This window comes from Carcharodon carcharias, chromosome 5 (assembly GCF_017639515.1).
Source record: "Carcharodon carcharias isolate sCarCar2 chromosome 5, sCarCar2.pri, whole genome shotgun sequence".
NCBI lineage: Eukaryota > Metazoa > Chordata > Chondrichthyes > Lamniformes > Lamnidae > Carcharodon > Carcharodon carcharias.
In genome coordinates, this window is record NC_054471.1 from 78,121,040 (window position 1) to 78,141,245 (window position 20,206).

Genomic DNA, 20,206 nt, shown 5'->3' on the forward strand with positions numbered 1-20,206 from the left:
GACTGGACAAGCCTGAGGATCCTCTTGGGAAAGGGTTCCATTGAACACTGATGGAGGGTGCGCTCCTAGTCCCTTGCATTAGGTTTCAGTTGATGTTGAAAAACCACTCTCATTGTACAAGTAAATCACAAAGGCTTGGTGTGCAAGTTAGGAAAATGCCTGCGCCTGAGATGAGAGTGCAGGATGTAGTCGAGTGTCCGAAGCTGCCCCCATTTGGTCATGTGGTGTGGGCCGGTGCTGGGTGTGGACATGGTGAGCTATCATGCGCACTAAACTGGGCATCCATGCGGTGGCCTGGACTCTCTGGCATGTGTTAAGGGGCCTTGAGAGGAAGCCACAGCCGATGACTTGACCAAGAGTGGTCTTTAGGAGACAATTGCTGACCCTTGTGTCTCTCTCTCTGACACTGCAGTGAAGAGACAATCAAGGATATGGAGTCTGGTGATCTCGCTGTCTGCCTGATTGTTTATGGGCAGGAGAGAAGAGGGAGAAGAATGGGATGGAGGCGCCTGGCTCACTAAAGGGAGGAGCAGAATCCTGAAGACCAAGGGGCAGCATGGCCTCCTCCACATGCGGAGGGTGAACCCCATAGAGCCGTCTTTCGTAGGCGCATCGCTAGACCCAGGGTCTATAGATGGTGCATGTACTAACTGCAAATGAGCAAGAATCAGTGTCACGGATGCCTGCACAGGTCAAGGAACTGGTCATGCACAAATGCCACCTTCTGCAGGATTTGGCACCACAGGGACAGGGCACCCACTGCCATTGGCAGTTAAACTTACCACCGCTCTCTATTTCTACGACAGCGGCTCCTTCCAGGGCTCCATTGGGGCCCTTTGTGTGATCTCACAAGCCTCCACCCGCAAATGTATCCAGGAGGTCATGGATGCCCTTTTTGCCAAGGCACATGCCTTTATCAACTTCGACAGGGATCAGGTGAGCCAGGAAGCAACAGCGCTGGGATTTGTTCAGATTTCCGGATTCCCACAGCTGCAGGGTGCCATTCTCTACACTCACACGGCTCTTAAATCTCCATGGCAAGAGGCGGTCCAGTATGTGAACCACAAAGGCTTCCACTCTCTCAATATTCAGCTGATCTGCGACCATAACAAACGGATCATGCAGGTGTGTGCAAGATACCCGGAAGAGTCCACGCCTCACACTTCCTCACAGGTCTCAGATCCCTGACATCTTCCAGGAACCACATCAGAGCAGGGTTGGCTCCTCGGGGACAAGGGCTGCCCCCAAAGTACATGGCTGATGATGCCCGTGCGATGCCTCAGACTCCTGGTGAGAGAAGGTAATTCAAGGTAAAGGATGTATGATATTATCCTGGAATGCCTAATCCCAACACTCTGTACTGGATTTAATCTGAGATTCTTCACAAAAGGTGTGGATTCCACTGAGCATTTCATTGCAGCAGGACATGTAACACACAAATACCACCCTTCCAGAGTTTGCATATCCTTTGAGTTGTAACCTGTTTACAAACATGACTTGCTATATTGTTAAAAATCATCATTTAAAACAGTGGAGGCAACATTCAGTCCTACCTGTGAGATGCGTTGTGGGAGAAACTCTCTCCTTTGTACAAGCACGCCCCCTGCTACACCCACTTCAATCATACAGTACCCACCCTGGCCGACAGGTGGCAGCAGGTACCTGAAAGGAAAGGTAAATCTTTAATAAATATTAATACTAAAGATGGTATTCCTGGTAACTACAATTGCACCATCAAATGTGTTTATAATTAAAAGAATTGATGGGGCAAATAGGGAGAACCTATTCCTGCTCAGAAGCTGGGAACATAATCTTCAAATTAAAGCTGTGCCATTCAGGGGTGATGTCAGGAATCACTTCTTCATACAAATGGTAATGGAAACCTGGAACTCTCTCCCCCTTGAAAAGCTGTTGAGGCTGGTGGGGCAGTGTCAACTGAAAATTTCACAACTGAGGTTGATGGATTTTTGATGGGTAAGGGTGTTAAGAGTTACTGAACCAAGGTGGTTCGATGAAGTTACGATACAGTTCACCTCTGATCTAATTGAGGGGCTGAATGGCCTCCTCTTGTTCCAATGAAATCCGTGACATTGAAACATAACCTGAACAGAACAGCATCCATTGACCAGAAAATCGACAGCTGGGTTTGCCATTGTCCCATTTTGCTTTGTTACTAAGCTAGTGTGAGGTATTGAGTGTTCAAAAAACCCTGACTGAAGGACACTTGCACACAGCACTTTGCAGCTTTCTTCTGCATAAATATTATCTTGTTATTAATATAACCACAGGGCTCGGTACTATGCAATGCCTGCTGCATTTAGATTAAATAAGAGGTGTTTAATGCTTTGACTTGCGTTCCAGTATTTGTGTGTTTGAAATATTTTCTTGCTGCGCACAGCGTGCAATATTAATTGGCACCAGCTGAGATATCATCTGTGGGTATAAATCTTAATACTGAGGACATAGAGGAGAGAGGAGCCCCATATTGGCACCCCGGAAAGATAAGGTGCTGCATCCAAAGCAAGTGGGTGGAGGGAGAAGGGGTGGGAGTGCATTGGTGGGGTGGGAGGAAGATGTCACCCCGTTTGGAGTTCACATTTAAAGAAAATGAGCAGCAACACTCTCCCCACATCGACTGGGAGCAGAATTGATAGAAGATCATGTTATTTTTATGCCTATTCTTTAAGCATGTGCAGGGTGTTGAATTTCCAACCAGACAGCAAAATAATTCTGAGGTGAACTGCATCCTCCCTCACAATGGGAGGATTTCCTAAACAGCCCCAAAACAAAATGGAGGTCATCTTCTCAACACTTTATCTTCAGTCAAGCCTCACACTTAATAGACTAGCGACTCTGTCTTTACTACTATAAATTACTCATTTACACAACTCCGGTCATTAACAACCCTGGTAGACTCCTCAGCTAGACAACAAAGCCAAGGTGTTTGCTCAAGTGATGATGGAAGAGGTTCACAGCCATTTTCACTTGATTGGAACTGAGTTGCATGCTAAATTAGAATTGTAAATTATATATATAAAACATATATTATACATACCATATATTATATATGTTATATATATATAATTTCACTATTAGTGCATGAAGTGCTTTAAGGTAGAAACTGGCTGGCAATAGAGAAATTGACACTACAATGCTTATTAGTGTAAAAGGCGTCATTGATAAATCAAGAAAGGGAGCTGATAATAGAGTTGGGGACTCATACTATTGGAACAATAGTGGCCAATTGCAGTTGGGTCCCATTCCTTGATCCCTCCCCCACACACAAATATTGCATGTCTTCCAATACTGTCACATCCAAGGTGGCCCCCTGGATAGCCAGTCTCTGGACCCTCAATATTACCCAACCCCACTCTGAGAATCTGGCACCTCCACCTTATAAACTCTGAGACTACATGCCTAGTGATCCCAGTGTCTCTGATCCCAAGATTATCCTCAATACTTCCATGCATTGAGGCAGTCCGCTCCAACCCTCGACAATTCCAAAATGTCCCTTGCAGCACTCACAGACCTTGTAGACTTCCCCAACACCGAACCCCAAAGTGTGGTAAAACCATCATGCCAGGCTGTATAGGTGCCACCATCTCCAGCTCACTGCTAGGATGGTACCCAGTGACAGCAGCAACATTGCATCCTTCTTTAGAAAGGAGGTTGAAGGACCATCAGCAGAGATGAGAATGGGGCTCCAGGTGCTATACATATGCCGGTTCCCTGTCACCAGAAGCCATGATCACTTGTGTCTCATGCCCTCCATGTCACCGCATGAACTGCCCAGGATGTGGCCATGAAAGCTGATGCTTGGAAGGATCAGTTTAAGCAATGTTCATGGGCTGTAAAGTACTAGCAAGGTCTGGGTCATAGAGCCTGACACAGGCTCCTCTGGCATGCCTACAACAACAACTTGCATTGATGATGGCGGGAACTTGTGCTCCCGCCCGCCATGGCGGGTCGCCATTTGCACCAGAGGTCAGCATGAAACCAACTTGCATCCTGTTAATGGGGTACAGCCAATAGCCCGACCAGAACTGCTATCCTTCCACCCCCCCCAACTCCACTGCTCAATCATCCACGCTGCCAGCGGGAGATCACACTGATCCAGAACACGTCGGCACTCACCTGAAGTAGGCCAGGGGAAGCTCATGGAGATCGAAAGAGAAGATGGAGGCCTCCAGCAACTGGAGCTGGAACACCACGTGCAGCAGTGGGTGAGTGGAGCATCTATAACCTGGATCTTATGACTTCAGGATTTTCAAGGAGGTGGACCTTTCTGTCTTCAATGTTGGGTAGATTGCTGTCTGGTTGCCTTTTAAATATGGCGCCCGTATATGACGGTGGGGTGCGCGCCATTCAGCCCGTCCCTTCTTGCTATACATTGGGAAACCTCCGACTGCATAATTGTGGAGCTGGGATTGCGCAATACAGTGCGAATTCCCAGTGGCCTCAACAGCGGGAAACTCTTCCCGTTCCTGCCCTGGAAGGGAAAATTCCATGGCAAAGCTAGGTTCTAAGTCTAAGACAATGTGCACAATTAGCTAGAGCCATCAAGTTAACCCTTATGACATTATTGACAAATTATTACCCAATTTTAACAACATGGTTAATGTAGACTTAAAACATCTTTAGGGTGCAAAAAAGGGTTATGGGAACCATCTTCATGCATTTCTAGGTGGAAGAACTGGTTTAGGCTGGTTTAGATCTTTGGGATTAGTTGAGTGTCATCCTGGCAGTGCCAAGATTGTTTCCAATGATTTCGGGGGCAGTCGAACATTTTCCTCTTAGCATGGAAGTCATGTTTAACAAGCTTTGGGGGCAGTCAGTGTGGAATTTGAGTGTTAAGTACTGGGACTGGTTTAGTGATGGCTTCCCTGCTGGTAGAAATCCCAGGAGGGTGTACTGCCTTTCGGAGGCAGTAATAGTTTCTCTGTTGGCACAAGGAGTTGAAGTTGTGGTTCCACCTTCTCTTGGATTGACCACCCATTTGAAAGCATGAAGTTGTTAAGAGTTTCATTGATAATTACACCTTTCCTATAAGTTGATAAGTTTTAACTCATTGAGTAAGTTGATTAATTAGTCTATAGTTAATTTGTAAGTTTTTGATTGTTTGATGATCATACTGTAGTTTAAAATTTGCTTATAATTAATTAACTTTGATATTATTTACTGATTCAGTGTCTGAGTCTTTGCCAAACTATTATATCTTTGTTTAACTCAACCAGTTTAAAAGGGTAATTTGGGTTCCAATAATTAGGCCGTGCACCGCTAAATTAAATCAAGTTTAAATATATCAAAAACCCTACGCAGCACTGTCTGTTACAACTAAGTCTCACAACGGACTTTACCCATGCTTATTACCAAGGCAACATTCACAACATATTAACCAGAGCTTGTGTGTGTACCGAACGGGATGCATGATGTGTCAAGACTAGTCCCTTTAGCGCAAGGTTATACTGGGAGTAGTGCGAGAAGCCCACTATATATTCCTGATCTCTTTAGACATATGTTACATTGCCACACCATAAAATTTAGGCTAGGTTACAAATTTTTTACCAAGAGAAGTAAGTAAACATAGAAACAAGTTAAATTAACAGATAAAAGAAGCAAGACATTACTTAACTCTTAGACATGGTACCTTGGTTAGAATGTGGAACTTACTGCCACATAGAATGGTTGAGGTGAATAGTATTTAAGAGGAAGCTAGAGAAGTACATGAGGAAGAAAAGAATTGAAGGCTACGCCATTTGTGTGAAGAGGCTTTTGTGGACCATAAACACTAGCATGGACCAAATAGCCTGTGTCAGTGGAGTAAATTGTAGGTAATAGCTGTTTTTCTTTTCCCGAGTCTTTTATAAGGGAACGCTTTGGAGTTGTGCTTTGTCAAAATTACCTAGCGATATAGTTGATCTAAGATCCTTTAAACTAAAAGCTTCCTTTCGATACAGGTACTAAGGGCTGGATTTTCAATTGCCAGCAGGTTCGGGGCTGGGTGCGAGAGTGATTTAAACATCATGGTCCCACAGAATGTCCCTGAATTCAGATGTCTCAGGGACAGTTTGCAATTTTCCAAGTGACAGATGGGGGATGGGAATGGGGAACCTGCTCACCTTCAGTAAACAGCCCCTTAAGCTCCTTTAGGAGTGTTAAGGGGCCAGGGAGCTGGGGACTGCAATTTTCAAAGGAGATCTTGACGATGCTGAACAATCTGGTGCATGTTAGTGCACAACTGCTGGGTTCCATGCAGGGCAAAGGGAGAGGGATTTTTTTCAAGTGCTGAAAATTAATGGGCCCTCAGGTATTTGTGTTGGATAGTGCACATTGCGGGTTTTGGCCGCTTTCGCACCGTCTTAGTCCTTTATGTCCCTTATGCCCCGCTGTCTTCTGCAAATGGCAGGCCCCACCCTGGCTACCATCTGTCTTTGCCACTGGTGCTCTGCAGCCAGCTCCTGCTTCCTGGAGGGGCTCCGCAGAGCTAATTGGCCGCAGGGCTCGCCTCCTACCCAATTAAGGCATTTGAGTTTCAAGGTAGGTCATGTGGGCGGTGATTTGAGATGCTGGGTTCGAGACCCAGAATTCATCCAGATGTCGGGTTCTCAACCCTGAATTGAAAATCTGGCCCTAAATTTATGAAAACAATGGATTTCTGCATACAATAAAAGATGATGGAACAGGCATTACAGATAATGGCTTTGTGCCATTTTTCGGAGTGGTGAAAATGTCTGAGGAATTGCTCAAACAATTCAGAAGCTAAAATTAATGTGTATAAAAGTAAAAGGGATAAAATTGCAAGACTATGGGGGAAAATGCAGGCAAGTGGAGACTAAGTGGAGCTCTTTCAAACAGCTAGCATAAACATGATGGGCTGAATGGCCTCCTTCTGTGCTGTGAAATTGTATGATTTTCAACATGGAAGCAGGCCTTTGTTTGAAGCTAATACCGGAATTTCAAATAGATTCTGCAAGTTTTTGCCTCTATCCTCACACACCCACAGATGCAAAAATGTACATAGGCATGTGCAAACATCAAAAACCTCTTCCAGAAATCTTCAAGGAAAACTGTCTAGTTTGATAGAAGTAGTGGTTCTACACCCAGAGATGCATATTGGCTTTCTCTACAGGCTCTCAGGTCAAAAGATTTAAGGAAAATTTGACAGCAGTCACAGATTCTGTTTTAATAGTCCCAGTACTCTGAATTTCAATGAGAGGACAGTAACAATGTAAAAGGACAAAGAGGCGGGTGAATTTCTGAAATCTGTACAAGAGACATTCCTGATGAGTGCTTTTCTGGCCTGGAAGGAAACAGTGCTGAATCTAGTTTTGGAGAATGAATACACATATTACATGTTTCAGCGAGGGAGAATTAGGGGAATAGTGATCATAATATTATCAGGTTTAAAATAATTATGGAAAACGACAAGAAACTTTCAAGTGTAATAATGCTTAACTAGAGTAGGGCTAATTTTAGTGAATTGTAAAGGAATCTGGATATGTGGGTTGGAATTAAATTGGCAGGTATATTCGCAATTGACCAACGGTAGGCCTTCAAAGGGGAGTTGTTTGTATACAGAATAGACACATTCCCATGAGGAGGAGAGGGGTGAAGTTCAAAGCGAGAGCTCCTTGGATGGCTAAAGATCTGAAGGAGAGTTTCCACTTTGGGTGCACCAGTGAAAGGAACACCAATTATGCCCCTAATTGTTCTACTTTTGAATAGTTAGTTTTACCTCAAGTTTCCACTCAAACTCAATTGCATATCACTGAGTATAAAATCAGCCATGAACCAGTGCAAACGGCCAACCTTTTAGAATGCAATTTATAAAAAATACTTTTCTATTAAAAATAATTCCTTGATGTACTTAAGAGATTATGGCTGAAAATGAGTTTGTCACAAAAAATAAGCATTTTCAACTTTGCGTCAATCCTCCAACTGTGAGCAATCCCATTTCACATTCCTGGAAGTTACTTTTAAAATATATATAGAACATTTTGATGGTTATATTGGGGCACAAGGGCTTTTTTTTAAGGAAATTAAAACAAATTATAATCAAAAGCTTTCAAAACATGCCCTTGTGCCTAAAAGAAGCAGCTTAATTTTTGTTCCCTCTCAAAGGCCCCAAAAATGACACAATTCACAGAAACTCCCATTTGAGATTAATTCATCCTGGGGCTAGGTTTGTGGATAGGGCCCCTTTTAGCTTAAGGCTTTTAAACCACAGCAAAAGATCGTGTAAACTCAATTTGCGTTAAACGTAATTTACATTTAAAATTCTGTGATCTCCTGCACTGGTTACACTCATTTCAAGTAAATTGTACCAAAGAAAAAGACAATTAAAGTGAAGCTGAAAAAGCAGACCTATGAGAAATGCAAGGCTCATAATACAGCAGAAAACCAAAATGAATATTGAAAGTAAAGGAGATCTAAAAATGTGAATAAAAGTGCTAAAGAGAGAGTATGAGAATAGCATAGCAGCTATTATATACAATTGTGGCACAGTGGTAGCATCTCTACCTCTGAGCCAGACGCGCCAGGTTCGAATCCCACTCCCGGACTTGACAACTAGAGAACAAGCATTCATAACGTGGCCAAACAGGCTGATTATCAGCCTATAAATCCTTTCAATATGCCTGATGGCAGGTGGTAAGAGCGGGAGAGTCTCCTGGTCAACTGATTAGAAATCAAGAAAAATCTTCTTGTGGAGACAAAGGGCATGAGTGTGCTTCTAAATAAGTCCTTGACATCTGTCTTCACTTGAGAAGAGAATATTGTCACCGTAGCAGTATAGGAGGAGGCAGTAGTGACACTGGATAGGATAAAAATAAAGAGGATGTACTTAAAAACTGGAGTCAATGGGAATTGGGGGAAAACTCCCCACTGGTTGGAATCATACCTAGCACAAAGGAAGATGGCTTTGGTTGTTGGAGGTCAATTATCTCAGCTCCAGGTCATCACTGCGGGAGTTTCTCGGGGTAGTGTCCGTAGTAATCTGATGTGCAAAATAGTTTTACGAAGAATGTATAATGGAAGATCACATGATCTTATTATCCAAAAGCAGAGTAGCGTGGGCTACCTCAGTAGTCAGTAGAGGAGGTCTAGAGTTAGAATCGGTAATGCAGAGCCAGAGTTTGAGTTGTAAGCGCACAAGTGTAACTGCTGAATTCCTTTGTAAATAAATAGAATATGTTCTACATAAGAACTGTCTGCTGATCTACCCTGTCTATGGTGCCAACTCGGTCACCCCGAAACAAGTGTGCAACCCGGATCCATTAGTCCAACTAAACCAAGACCAGGGTCCAACAAACTGGTGATGAGAGAAAAAGCAAGAAAAGCAAGGAAGGAAATCAAGTGAACCGAAATCGGGCTATACCTCGCACGGTAATTGTAAGTTGAATTTCCACCCTAATCATCGAAGCAGTCCCCTCAAAGCGTTCCGCAGTTTGGAAGAGTTGATTCCTTTGACCCAACCGTGGACGATTGGTCTCATTATGCTGAATGCCTCGCGTTCTTTTTCCAAGTTAATGACATTGTTGGGGAGGAGAAGAGGCACGCGATCCTCTTATCCACGTTGGAGTAAGACCTATGGATTGCTTCAAAGTTTGACGGTACCCTGTGCCCGGGATTCAAAAAGTTTTGATGATTTAGTGAACCTTGTGAAGAGTTATTACCAGCCCAAGCCCTTGGTAACAAGACAATGGTTCAAATTTAACTCAAGAAATGGAGCCCTGGGGAGACAGTTGCTTGTTATGTGGCAAGTCAGAAACAGTTAACAGTATATTGAGAATTTGATACATCTATAAATTATATGCTTAGAGATTATTTGCTGTGCAGTTTAAATGAAGATTCGATTCAGTAGAGATTACTGTCTAAAACAAATTTGGATTTTTAGAACACGCTAGAATTAGCACTGGCTGTGGAAGGCGCAGTGAGGGACTCGAAAGCCATATAGGGAGCACAAAATGGCACCATTTTCCACGTTGGGTGGGGAGCCCCAAATAAAAAGGGTGCGAAAATGTACATCTCTGATGAGATGTGGGAAGCAGCCACCGCTTGTAGACAAATAAAAAGAAATGATTTAGCAGCGAAAACATGGAATACCGGTAACAGAGGTGGAAGCAGACAACCTTGTAATGAATTGAAGTTTAAAAAAATTGAACGTTTTTACTGTCATCGAAATGGACACCTCAAGGATAGAATCAGGCAGATTTTCAATCAAAGGAAAAAAACCATGAGAATTATAACATAGAAGAGCCTGAAGTAACAGATTCTGATATTTATTCGCTGTATAATTTAAAGGTAGGAAGAACAGAACCAATCTATGTAAGTGAGGGTAAATGATAGACCCATCAGAATGGAGGTGGACACAGGGGCTTCCAATATGGTAATAGATGAGCATACCTTCAAATACCTGAATTATGGAGAATGTAAATTAAATTTGGAAGAAACAGATTCCAAATTAAAAACTTACACGGGAGAAGGCATCAAAATTAAAGGCATAAGCAGGGTTAATGTACAGTACGGAAGTCAATCAGTAAAATTACCCTTAATGATGGTAGCAGGTGATGGGCCAAACCTCCTCGGATGAAACTGGTTGAAAGAAATTCAATTGGATTGGACTGAGACCTTCCAACTGAGAGCCAGTGGAATACGTGAGCTACTACAAAACTCCACCTCAGTTTTTAAAGATGAACTTGGATAGATCCAGGGAGTACAAGCAAAACTTCATGTGGATGCAGACACGATACCCAGATTTTGGAAGGCAAGACTAGTACCTTATGCAATGCAGGAAAAGGTAGGTGCCAAATTGGATAGATTAGAAAAACTGTGCAGTTCTTGGAATAGGCGACACCAACAGTCCCCGTGCTGAAACATGACCAAGATGTTCCAACTTGTGGAGACTACAAATTGACTGTCAATAAAGTGGCTAAATTGGACAGACACCCTATACCAAAAATTGAAGACTTGTATGCGAAGCTGGCAGGTGGAACTGCCTACAACAAAGCTTGATCTGAGTCATGGTTATTAACAATTGGGGTTAGAGAAGGCATCCCAGAAATTCATCACAAGTAATACACACAAAGGGTTGTACCAATATACCTGTTTGCCTTTAGGTGTATCGTCAGCATGTGCCATATTCCAGAGAACAATGGAAAGTTACTGCAGGAATTGCCTCATGTTGTCGTTTATTTAGATGAGGTTCTGGTGTCAGGACTCACTGAAAAGAAACATGTGGCTAAACTTGGAAAAAGTTTTGAAACTTTTTTTACAGGTTGGAGTGCATTTAAAAAACAAGTGCACGTTCCAAGCGAAAGAGGTAATTTATCCATGCCATAGAGTGGATTCACAGGGCCCCCACCCTGTTTAAGAAAAAGTGAGAGCCATTAGAGAAGCCCCAACGCCAAAGAACACCTCCAAGCTCAAATCATTCTTAGAGATGATCAATTACTATGGACGCTTCTTGCCTAATTTATCACCAGAACTGGCACCCCTGTCTTACCTACTCAAGGAAAACCAATGTTGGTCTTGGCAAACATCACAGAAAAAAGCTTTCACAAAAGTGAAACAACTATTATACTCATCCACGCTATTAGTACATTTTGACCAAAGAAAAGAGTTAGTTCCGACATGTGACGCATCTCCTTATGGAGTGGGAGCTGTGCTCTCCCATCGAATGGATGATGGCTCAGAACAACCTATTGGATATGTATCAAGAACGCTGAACACAGTGGAAAAGGGATACACATAGATAGAAAAAGAAGGCTTGTCAATCATCTTTGGTGTCAAGAAATTTCACCAGTATGTACACAGTCGTCATTTAACTATCGTTTCAGAACACAAGCCTTTGCTAGGATTGTTCAGCGAGGACAAGGCTATATCACCCATAGCCTCAGCAAGAATACAGAGATGGGCACTGATCCTGGCAGTGTGTGTGTATACTTTCATCCACAGGCCTGATGCGCTTAGTCATTTGACTTTGAAAGAAAACGATGAGGATGTTCCAGTTCCTCAAGAACTCGTTTATTATTGAAATTCTAGATTCATCACCGTTTTGTGCTAGACTGATCAGAGATTGGACAAGCCAAGACCCAGTCTTATCCAAAGTACGAGAACAAGTTCTTCATAGTTGGTCACAAGAACAGGAATCCAACAAAATGAAACCGTATTTTCATCCAGTCACAATGGTATCTTATTGTGGGGAGTTTAAGTGATTGTTCCTCCAAAAGGACAAAAGCCTTTGTTAACTAAACTACATGATCAACATCCAGGTATTCTCCGAATGAAGACCATAGCACGCAGCTACTTAAGGTGGCCTAGAATGGATGAAGAAATAGAGAATTTAGTGAGATGTTGTATGCAGTGTCAGCAAGTGCAAAGATTACCTCCAACAGCTCCGTTACACCCATGGGAGTGGCCAGGAAGGCCATGGGTGCGATTACATATTGACTATGTGGGACCTTTTATGGGAACAATGTTTCTCCTTATTGTTGAAGCTCACTCAAAATAGATGAACATATATGAGGTGAAGTCACCAACATCTTCTGCTACAATGGACGAGCTCCATCAAAATTTCGCCTTCAATGGACTACTAGAAGTGGTCATATCAGATAACATTTACAAGTGCTGAGTTTCAACAGTTCATCAGCCTCAACAGTATCACTCGTGTAAAAACTTCACCGTACCACAGTTCTTCGAATGGACTGGCTGAGCGAGCAGTTCAAATGTTCAAAATCGGCATGAAGAAATTAACAGGAGACTCTATAGTGACCAAGCTAGCATGTTTTCCATTACAGGACCACCCCTCACATGACAACAGGTGTCACAGCTGCGGAATTGTTGATGAATCGCCATCTCAGTACGAAATTGAGGTTAGTAACGCCAAATTTATGGGGAAAGGTGGAAAGGAGTCAGGGAAGTCAGAAAATTGGACATGACTGGTATAGTCATGACAGAAAGTTTACTAAAGGAGAGATGGTATATGTGAAAAACTTTGGTGAAGGACCTAAATGGTTATCAGGTGAAATAGGCAGAGATTGAGAGGAGAGATTGGTGGAGAGTTAAAAAGTGCAGGAGCTGAGAGACAGAGCGGAGATTTAAAAAGAGTGGGAACTGAGTCAGAGTGGGATTTAAAAAGAGCGGGAGCTGAGAGTCAGAGAAGAGATTTAAAAAGAGCGGGAGCTGAGAGTCAGAGCAGAGATTTAAAAAGAGTAGGAGCTGAAAGTCAGAGCAGAGATTTAAAATGAGCAGGAGCTGAGAGTCAGAGCAGAGATTTAAAAAGAATGGGAACTGAGAGTCAGAGTGGGGATTTAAAAAGAGCGGGAGCTGAAAGTCAGAGCGGGGAGTTAAAAAGAGCGGGAGCTGAGAGTCAGAGCGGGGATTTAAAAAGAGCAGGACTGAGAGTCAGAGCGGAGATTTAAAAAGAGTGGGAGCTGAGAGAGCGGAGATTTAAAAAGAGCGGGAGCTGAGAGAGCAGAGATTTAAAAAAAGTGGGAGCTGAGAGTCAGGGTGGAGATTTAAAAAGAATGGGAACTGAGAGTCAGAGCGGGGATTTAAAAAGAGCTGGAACTGAGAGTCAGAATGGAGATTTAAAAAGAACGGGAGCTGAGAGCGGAGATTTAAAAAGAGCGGGAGCTGAGAGTCAGAGTGGAGATTTAAAAAGAGCGGGAGCTGAGAGTCAGGGTGGAGATTTAAAAAGAGTGGGAGCTGAGAGTCAGAGCAGAGATTTAAAAAGTGTAGCAGCTGAGAGTCAGAGCAGAGATTTAAAAAGAATGGGAACTGAGAGTCAGAGTGGGGATTTAAAAAGAGCAGGAGCTGAGAGTCAGATCGGAGATTTAAAAAGAACGGGAGCTGAGTCAGAGCAGAGATTTAAAAAGAATGGGAACTGAGAGTCAGAGCAGAGATTTAAAAAGAGTGGGAACTGAGAGTCAGAAGGGGGATTTAAAAAGAGTGGGAGCTGAGAGTCAGAGTGGAGACTTAAAAAGAGCGGGAGCTGGACTCGGGGCTGAAAGCGGCACGAGGACGTCACAATTCAAACAGTGATGATGTAGGGGAGGCAGCTGATTTGTAAGTAGAGTCAGGTGAGTACTTCTATTTTTTCTACTACTTAAACTGCTGCAGTCCATTAGCCTAAACAAAGTAAGGTGAGGACTTTGGACTGTAGTGGGAGTGTTTGGAGTGGAATAAGGCCCCTAGCATAATTAGTATTCTTTAAAGAGAGTAACTAATGGGTTTAATCTAAAGGAAAGTCATGGCAGCAGAGATCGCACCCATGATATGCCCCTCCTGCATTAAGTGGGAAGTCACGGACTCTTCCAGTATCCCTGGCGATGATGTGTGCAGGAAATGTGTCCAGCTACAGCTACTGGCTAATGGCATTTTGGGGCTGGAGCTGCAGGCGCATTCACTGTGGAGCATCCGCGATGCTGAGATTATTGTGGACAGCATGTTCAGTGAGGTGGTCACATCTCAGATAAAGACTAGACAGGCATAAAGGGGATGGGTGACCACCAGGCAGAGTAAAGGAAGGCAGGCAGTACAGGAGTCCCCTGTCAAACACATATACCATTTTGGATACTGTTGGGGGAGATGACTTCTCAGAGAAAAGCAGCAGGAGCCAAGTCCATGGCACCATGGGTGGCTCTGCTGCCCAAGAGGGGAGGAAGAAGAGTGGCAGGGCTATAGTGATAGGGGATTCAATAGTAAGAGGAAGAGACAGGCATTTCTGCGGCCGCAAAAGAGACTCCAGGATGGTATGTTATCTCCCTGGTGCCAGGGTCAAGGATGTCTCAGAGAAGCTACAGGCCATTCTGAAGGAGGAGGGTGAACAGCCAGTGGTCGTGGTACATATTGGTAATAATGACATAGGTATAAAAAGGGATGAGGTCCTACAAGCTGAATATGGGAGTTAGGATGTAAATTAAAAAGTAGGACCTCAAAGGTAGTAATCACAGGATTACTACCAGTGCCATGTACTAGTGAGGGTAGAAATAACAGGATATATCAGATGAATACGTGGCTGAAGAAATGTTGTAGAGGGGAGGGATTCAGATTCCTGGGACATTGGTACCGGTTCTGGGGAAGGTGGGACCTGTACATACAAGAAGGGTTGCATTCGGGCAGAACCAGGACTAATGTACTCGGGGGGGGTGGGATTTTGCTAGTGCAGTTGGGGAGGGTTCAAGCTAGGATGGCAGGGGGATGGGAACCTGAACAGGGAGACAGAGGAGGGGGAAACAAGGATAGAAACAAAAGACAGAAAAGTAAGAAGCAAAAGTGGAAGGCAGAAAAAGCAAGGGCAAGAAACAAATGGGGTCATAGTGCGAAATAAAGCTAAGATGACTAACAAGGTTAGAAAAAAAAATTTAAAGGCATTGTATCTTAATGCGCAGAGCATTCGCAATAAGGTAGATGAATTAACAGCGCAAATGGATATAAACAGTTATGATATAGTTGCAATTACGGAGATATGGCTGGAGGGTGACCAAGGATGGGAACTGAACATCCAAGAATATTCAATATTTAGGAAGGACAGACAAATAGGAAAAGGAGGTGAGGTAGCATTGTTAGTAAAGGAGGAAATCAATGCAATAATGAGAGAGGATTGGCTCAGAAAATCATGATGTGGAATTTGCTTGGGTGGAGATAAGAAAAATCAAGGGGCAGAAAATGTTGGTGGGGATTGTCTATAGGCCCCCAAGCAGTAATGGAGATGTAAGGTAAGGCATTAAGTAGAAAATTAGAGATGCATGCAATAAGGGTACAACAGTAATCATGGGTGACTTTAATCTACATATAGATTGGACAAACCAAACTAGCAATGAAACTGTGGAGTAGGGTTTCCTGGAAAGTGTATGTGACGGTTTTTTAGACCAATACATTGAGGAACCAACTAGACAGCAGGCTTTCGTAGACTGGGTATTGTGCAATGAGAAAGGATTAATTAACACTCTTATTGTGCGGGGTCCCTTGGGGAAGAGCGACCATAAGATGATAGAATTGTTCAGTAGGATGGAGAGTGAAGAAGTTGAATCCGAAACTAGGGTCCTGAATCTAAATAAAGGGAACTATGAGGGTATGAGGCGCGAGTTGGAGATGATGGATTGGGGAACCTTACTAAAAGGGCTGACAGTGGATAGGCAATGGCTAATATTTAAGGAATATTTAATGAATTACAGCAATTATTCATTCCTATCTGGCGCAAAAATAAAACAGGAAAGGTGGCTCAACCAGGGCTTACAAAAGAAATTAGGGAAAGTATTAGATCCAAAGAGGAGACATATAAAATTGCCAGAAAAGGCAGCAAGCCTGAAGATTGGGAGCAGTTTAGAATTCAGCAACAGTGGACAAAGGATTGATCAAGAAGGGGAAAATGGAGTATGAAAGTAAACTTGCAAGGAACATATTACTGATTGTAAAAGCTTCTATAAATACGCAAAGAGAAAAAGATTAGCAAAGACAAATGTAGGTTCTTTACAGTCAGAAACGGGGGAAATTATAATGGGGAACAAAAAAATGGCAGAAGAATTGAACACATATTTTGGTTCTGTCTTCGCAAAATAGGACACAAGTAATTTCCCAGAAATGTTAGGGAACCAAAGGTCTAGTGAGAGGAAGGAATTGAAGAAAATCACCATCTAGCAATGGTGCTAGAGAAATTAATGGAGTTAAAGGCTGAAAAATCCCCAGGGCCTGATAATCTACATTCCAGAGTTCTAAAGGAAGAGGCCCTGGAAATATTGGATGCATTGATAATCATCTTCCAAAATTCTATAGACTCTGGGGCAGTTCCTACAGATTGGAGGGTGGCAACCGTTACCCCACTATTTAAAAAAAAGAGAGAAAAAACAGAGAATTACAGATCAGTTAGCTTAACATCAGTAGTGGGGAAAAAGCTAAAGTCTATTAAAAAGAACGTGGTAACAGAACACTTGGAAAGCATTAACGGGATTAGACAAAGTCAGCATGGGTTTATGAAATGGAAATCATGCTTAACTAATCTACTGGAGATTTTTGAGGATGTAACTAGTAGAATAGATAAGGGAGAACCAGTGGATGTGGTGTATTTTGATTTCAAGAAGGCTTTTGATAAGGCCTCATATAAGAGGCTAGTGGGCAAAATTAAAGCACATGGGATTGGGGCATACTGGTATGGATTGAGAATTGGTTGACAGACCAGAGACAGAGAGTGTATCTTTTTCCGGGTGGCAGGCGGTGACTAAGCATACCGCAGGGATCAGAGCTTGGGCCCAGCTATTTACAATATATATAAATGACTTGGATGAGGGAACCAAATGCAATATTTCTAATTTTGCTGATGGCCCAAAACTAGGTGGGGTTGTGAGTTGTGAGGAGGATGCAAGGAGGCTTTAGGGCGATTTAGACAAGTTGTTTGTGCACGCAAACACATGGCAGATGCAGTATAACGTAGATAAATGTGAAGTTATATGCTTCAGTGTGGAGAACAGAAAGGCAGAGTATTATTTATATGGTGATATATTGGGAAATGTGAACGTACAAAGGGATCTGGGTGTCCCTGCACACCCGTCAATGAAAGTAAATAGACAGGTGCAGCAAGCAATTAGGAAGGCAAATGATATGTTGGCCTTCATTGCAAGGGGATTTGAGTTCAGAAGTAAGGATGTCTTACTGCAGTTATACAGGGCCTTGGTGAGACCACACCTGGAGCATTGCATGCAGCTTCGGTCTCCCTACCAAAGAAAGGATATACTTGCCATAGAGGGAGTGCAGCGAGGGCTCACTAGGCTAATACTGGAGATGGCAGGACTGCCGTATGAGGAAAGATTGGTTCGACTGGGCCTGTATTCACTCAAGTTTAGAAGAATGAGAGGGGATCTGATTGAAATGTATGGAATTCTAACAGGGCTAGACAGACTGCATGCAGGGAGGATATTTCCATTGGATGGGAAGTCTAGAACCAGGGGCCACAGTCTCAGGATACAGGGCAGGGCATTTAGGACTGAGATGAGGAAAAATTTCTTTACTCAGAGGGTGGTCAACCTGTGGAATTCCTTACCACAGAAGGCTGTAGAGACCGGATCACTGAATATGTTCAAGAAAGAAATTGATAGATCTTTGGATATTAGGGGCATCAAAGGGTATGGAGAGAAAATGGGACTATGGTGTTGAGATTGAGGATCAGCCATGATCATATTGAATGGAGAAGCAGGCTCGAGGGGCTGAATGGCCTACTGCATCTCCTCGTTTCTATAAGTGCAGTGACTGGACCTCTTTCTTACTACGTGAAAGTAGAAGACCAAATAATACGGAGACATATAGATCATATAAGGAGGAGAGAAACAAAGTATCAGGAAATGATTCCTCCAGTATTCACGACTGCATCAACATCTCCTGTTAAAATAACTCAACTGTGTACAGATGTGTCTGAAGGATCAGATGTACCTGCAAGAGTTGGAGAAACAGATTTGCAGGTGCTCACCAAAGTACCTGATGTTTGGACACCTGAAAAAGAGGTTCCTGACAAAACATCTGAAGTTGTAGGGCTGAGACGTTCTACTCGCATAAGGAAACCGCCAGAAAGACTGAATTTGTAAATGACTTATCTGTGTAAATAATTTGATATCTTGAGAAAAATTGTAATTGTAACTGTAAAATGTATGTCTGAGTAAAGGGATGTGATAATCTAATGTATAATATACCTTTAAGAAGAATGTATAATGGAAGATCACATGATCTTTTAATCCAATAGCAGAGTAGCATTGGCTACCTCTATAGTCAGTTGTCAGTACAAGAGGTCTAGAGCCAGAGTCTGTAATGTAGAGCCAGAGTTTGAGTTGTAAGCACACAAGTGTAACTGCTGAATTCCTTTGTAAATAAATAGAATGTGTTCTACATAAGAACTGTCTGCTGATCTACTCTGTCTATGGCACCAACTCGGTCACCCCGAAACAAGTGTGCAACCCGGATCCATTAGTCCAACTAAACCAAGGACCAGGATCCAACAGTGTCCTAGGCCCAACCTTCTTCAGCTGCTTCGTCAATGACCTTCCTTCCATCATAAGGTCAGAAGTGGGGATGTTTGCTAATCATTGCAAAATGTTCAACAAATCTTGTAACTCCTCAGATACTGAAGCAGTCTATGTCCAAATGCAGCAAGTCCTGGACAATATCCAGGCTTGGGCTGACAAGTGGCAAGTAACATTCATGCCACACAAGTGCCAGACAATGACCATCTCCAACAAGAGAGAATCTAAACATCGCCCCTTGATGTTCAATGGCATTACCATTGCTAAATCCCCCATTATCAACATCCTGGGGGAAACCATTGACCAGCAAAGAAACTGGAAGAGCCATATAAATACTGAGGCTACAAGAGCAGGTCAGAGGCTAGGAATCCTGCGGCAAGTAACTCACCTCCTGGCACATCAAAGCCTGTAAACCATCTACAAGGCACAAGTCAGGAGTCTGATGGAATACTCTCCACTTGCCTGGATGAGTGCAGCTCCAACAACACTTAAGAAGCTCGACACAATCCAGGACAAAGCAACCCCCTTGATTGTCACATCTTCCACAAATATTCACGCCCTCCACTACTGACGCACAGTGGCAACAGCAAATACCATCTACAAGATGGACTGCAGAAACTCACTAAGCCTCCTCAGGCAGCGCCTTCCAAACCTGTGACCTCTACCAACTAGAAGGACAAGGGCAGCAGACACATGGGAACACCCCCACCTGGAAGTTCCCCTCCAAGCCACACGCCATCCTGACTTGGAGCTTTATCACCATTCCTTCACTGTCAATAGGTCAAACTCCTGGAACTCCCTCCCTAACAGCCCTGTGGGTGCACCTACACCACATGGACTGCAGCGATTCAAGAAGGCAGCTCACTACCACCTTCTCAAGGGCAATAAATGCTGGCCTAGCCAGTAATGCCCACATCCCATGAATGAATTTAAAAAAAGGTTGACAGCACTCAAAGAAGAAAAGACACCCAGTCTGGATGGAATGCACCCTGAGGGTGGAATTCTCCAGCCCCCCCAACCCCTCCGAGCGTTTAATGGTTGGCAGGGGTTGGGGGTGTGGTGGAGAATGTGGCTGGAGCTGAAAAATCTTTTTCCAGCTGATGTAAAATGATGGCGAGAACTTGTGCTCCTGCCCACCGTGGCAGCTTGTCGCTCCATCCCGGGCCTGTCTTGAAATCATTTTGCATCCTGCTAATGGG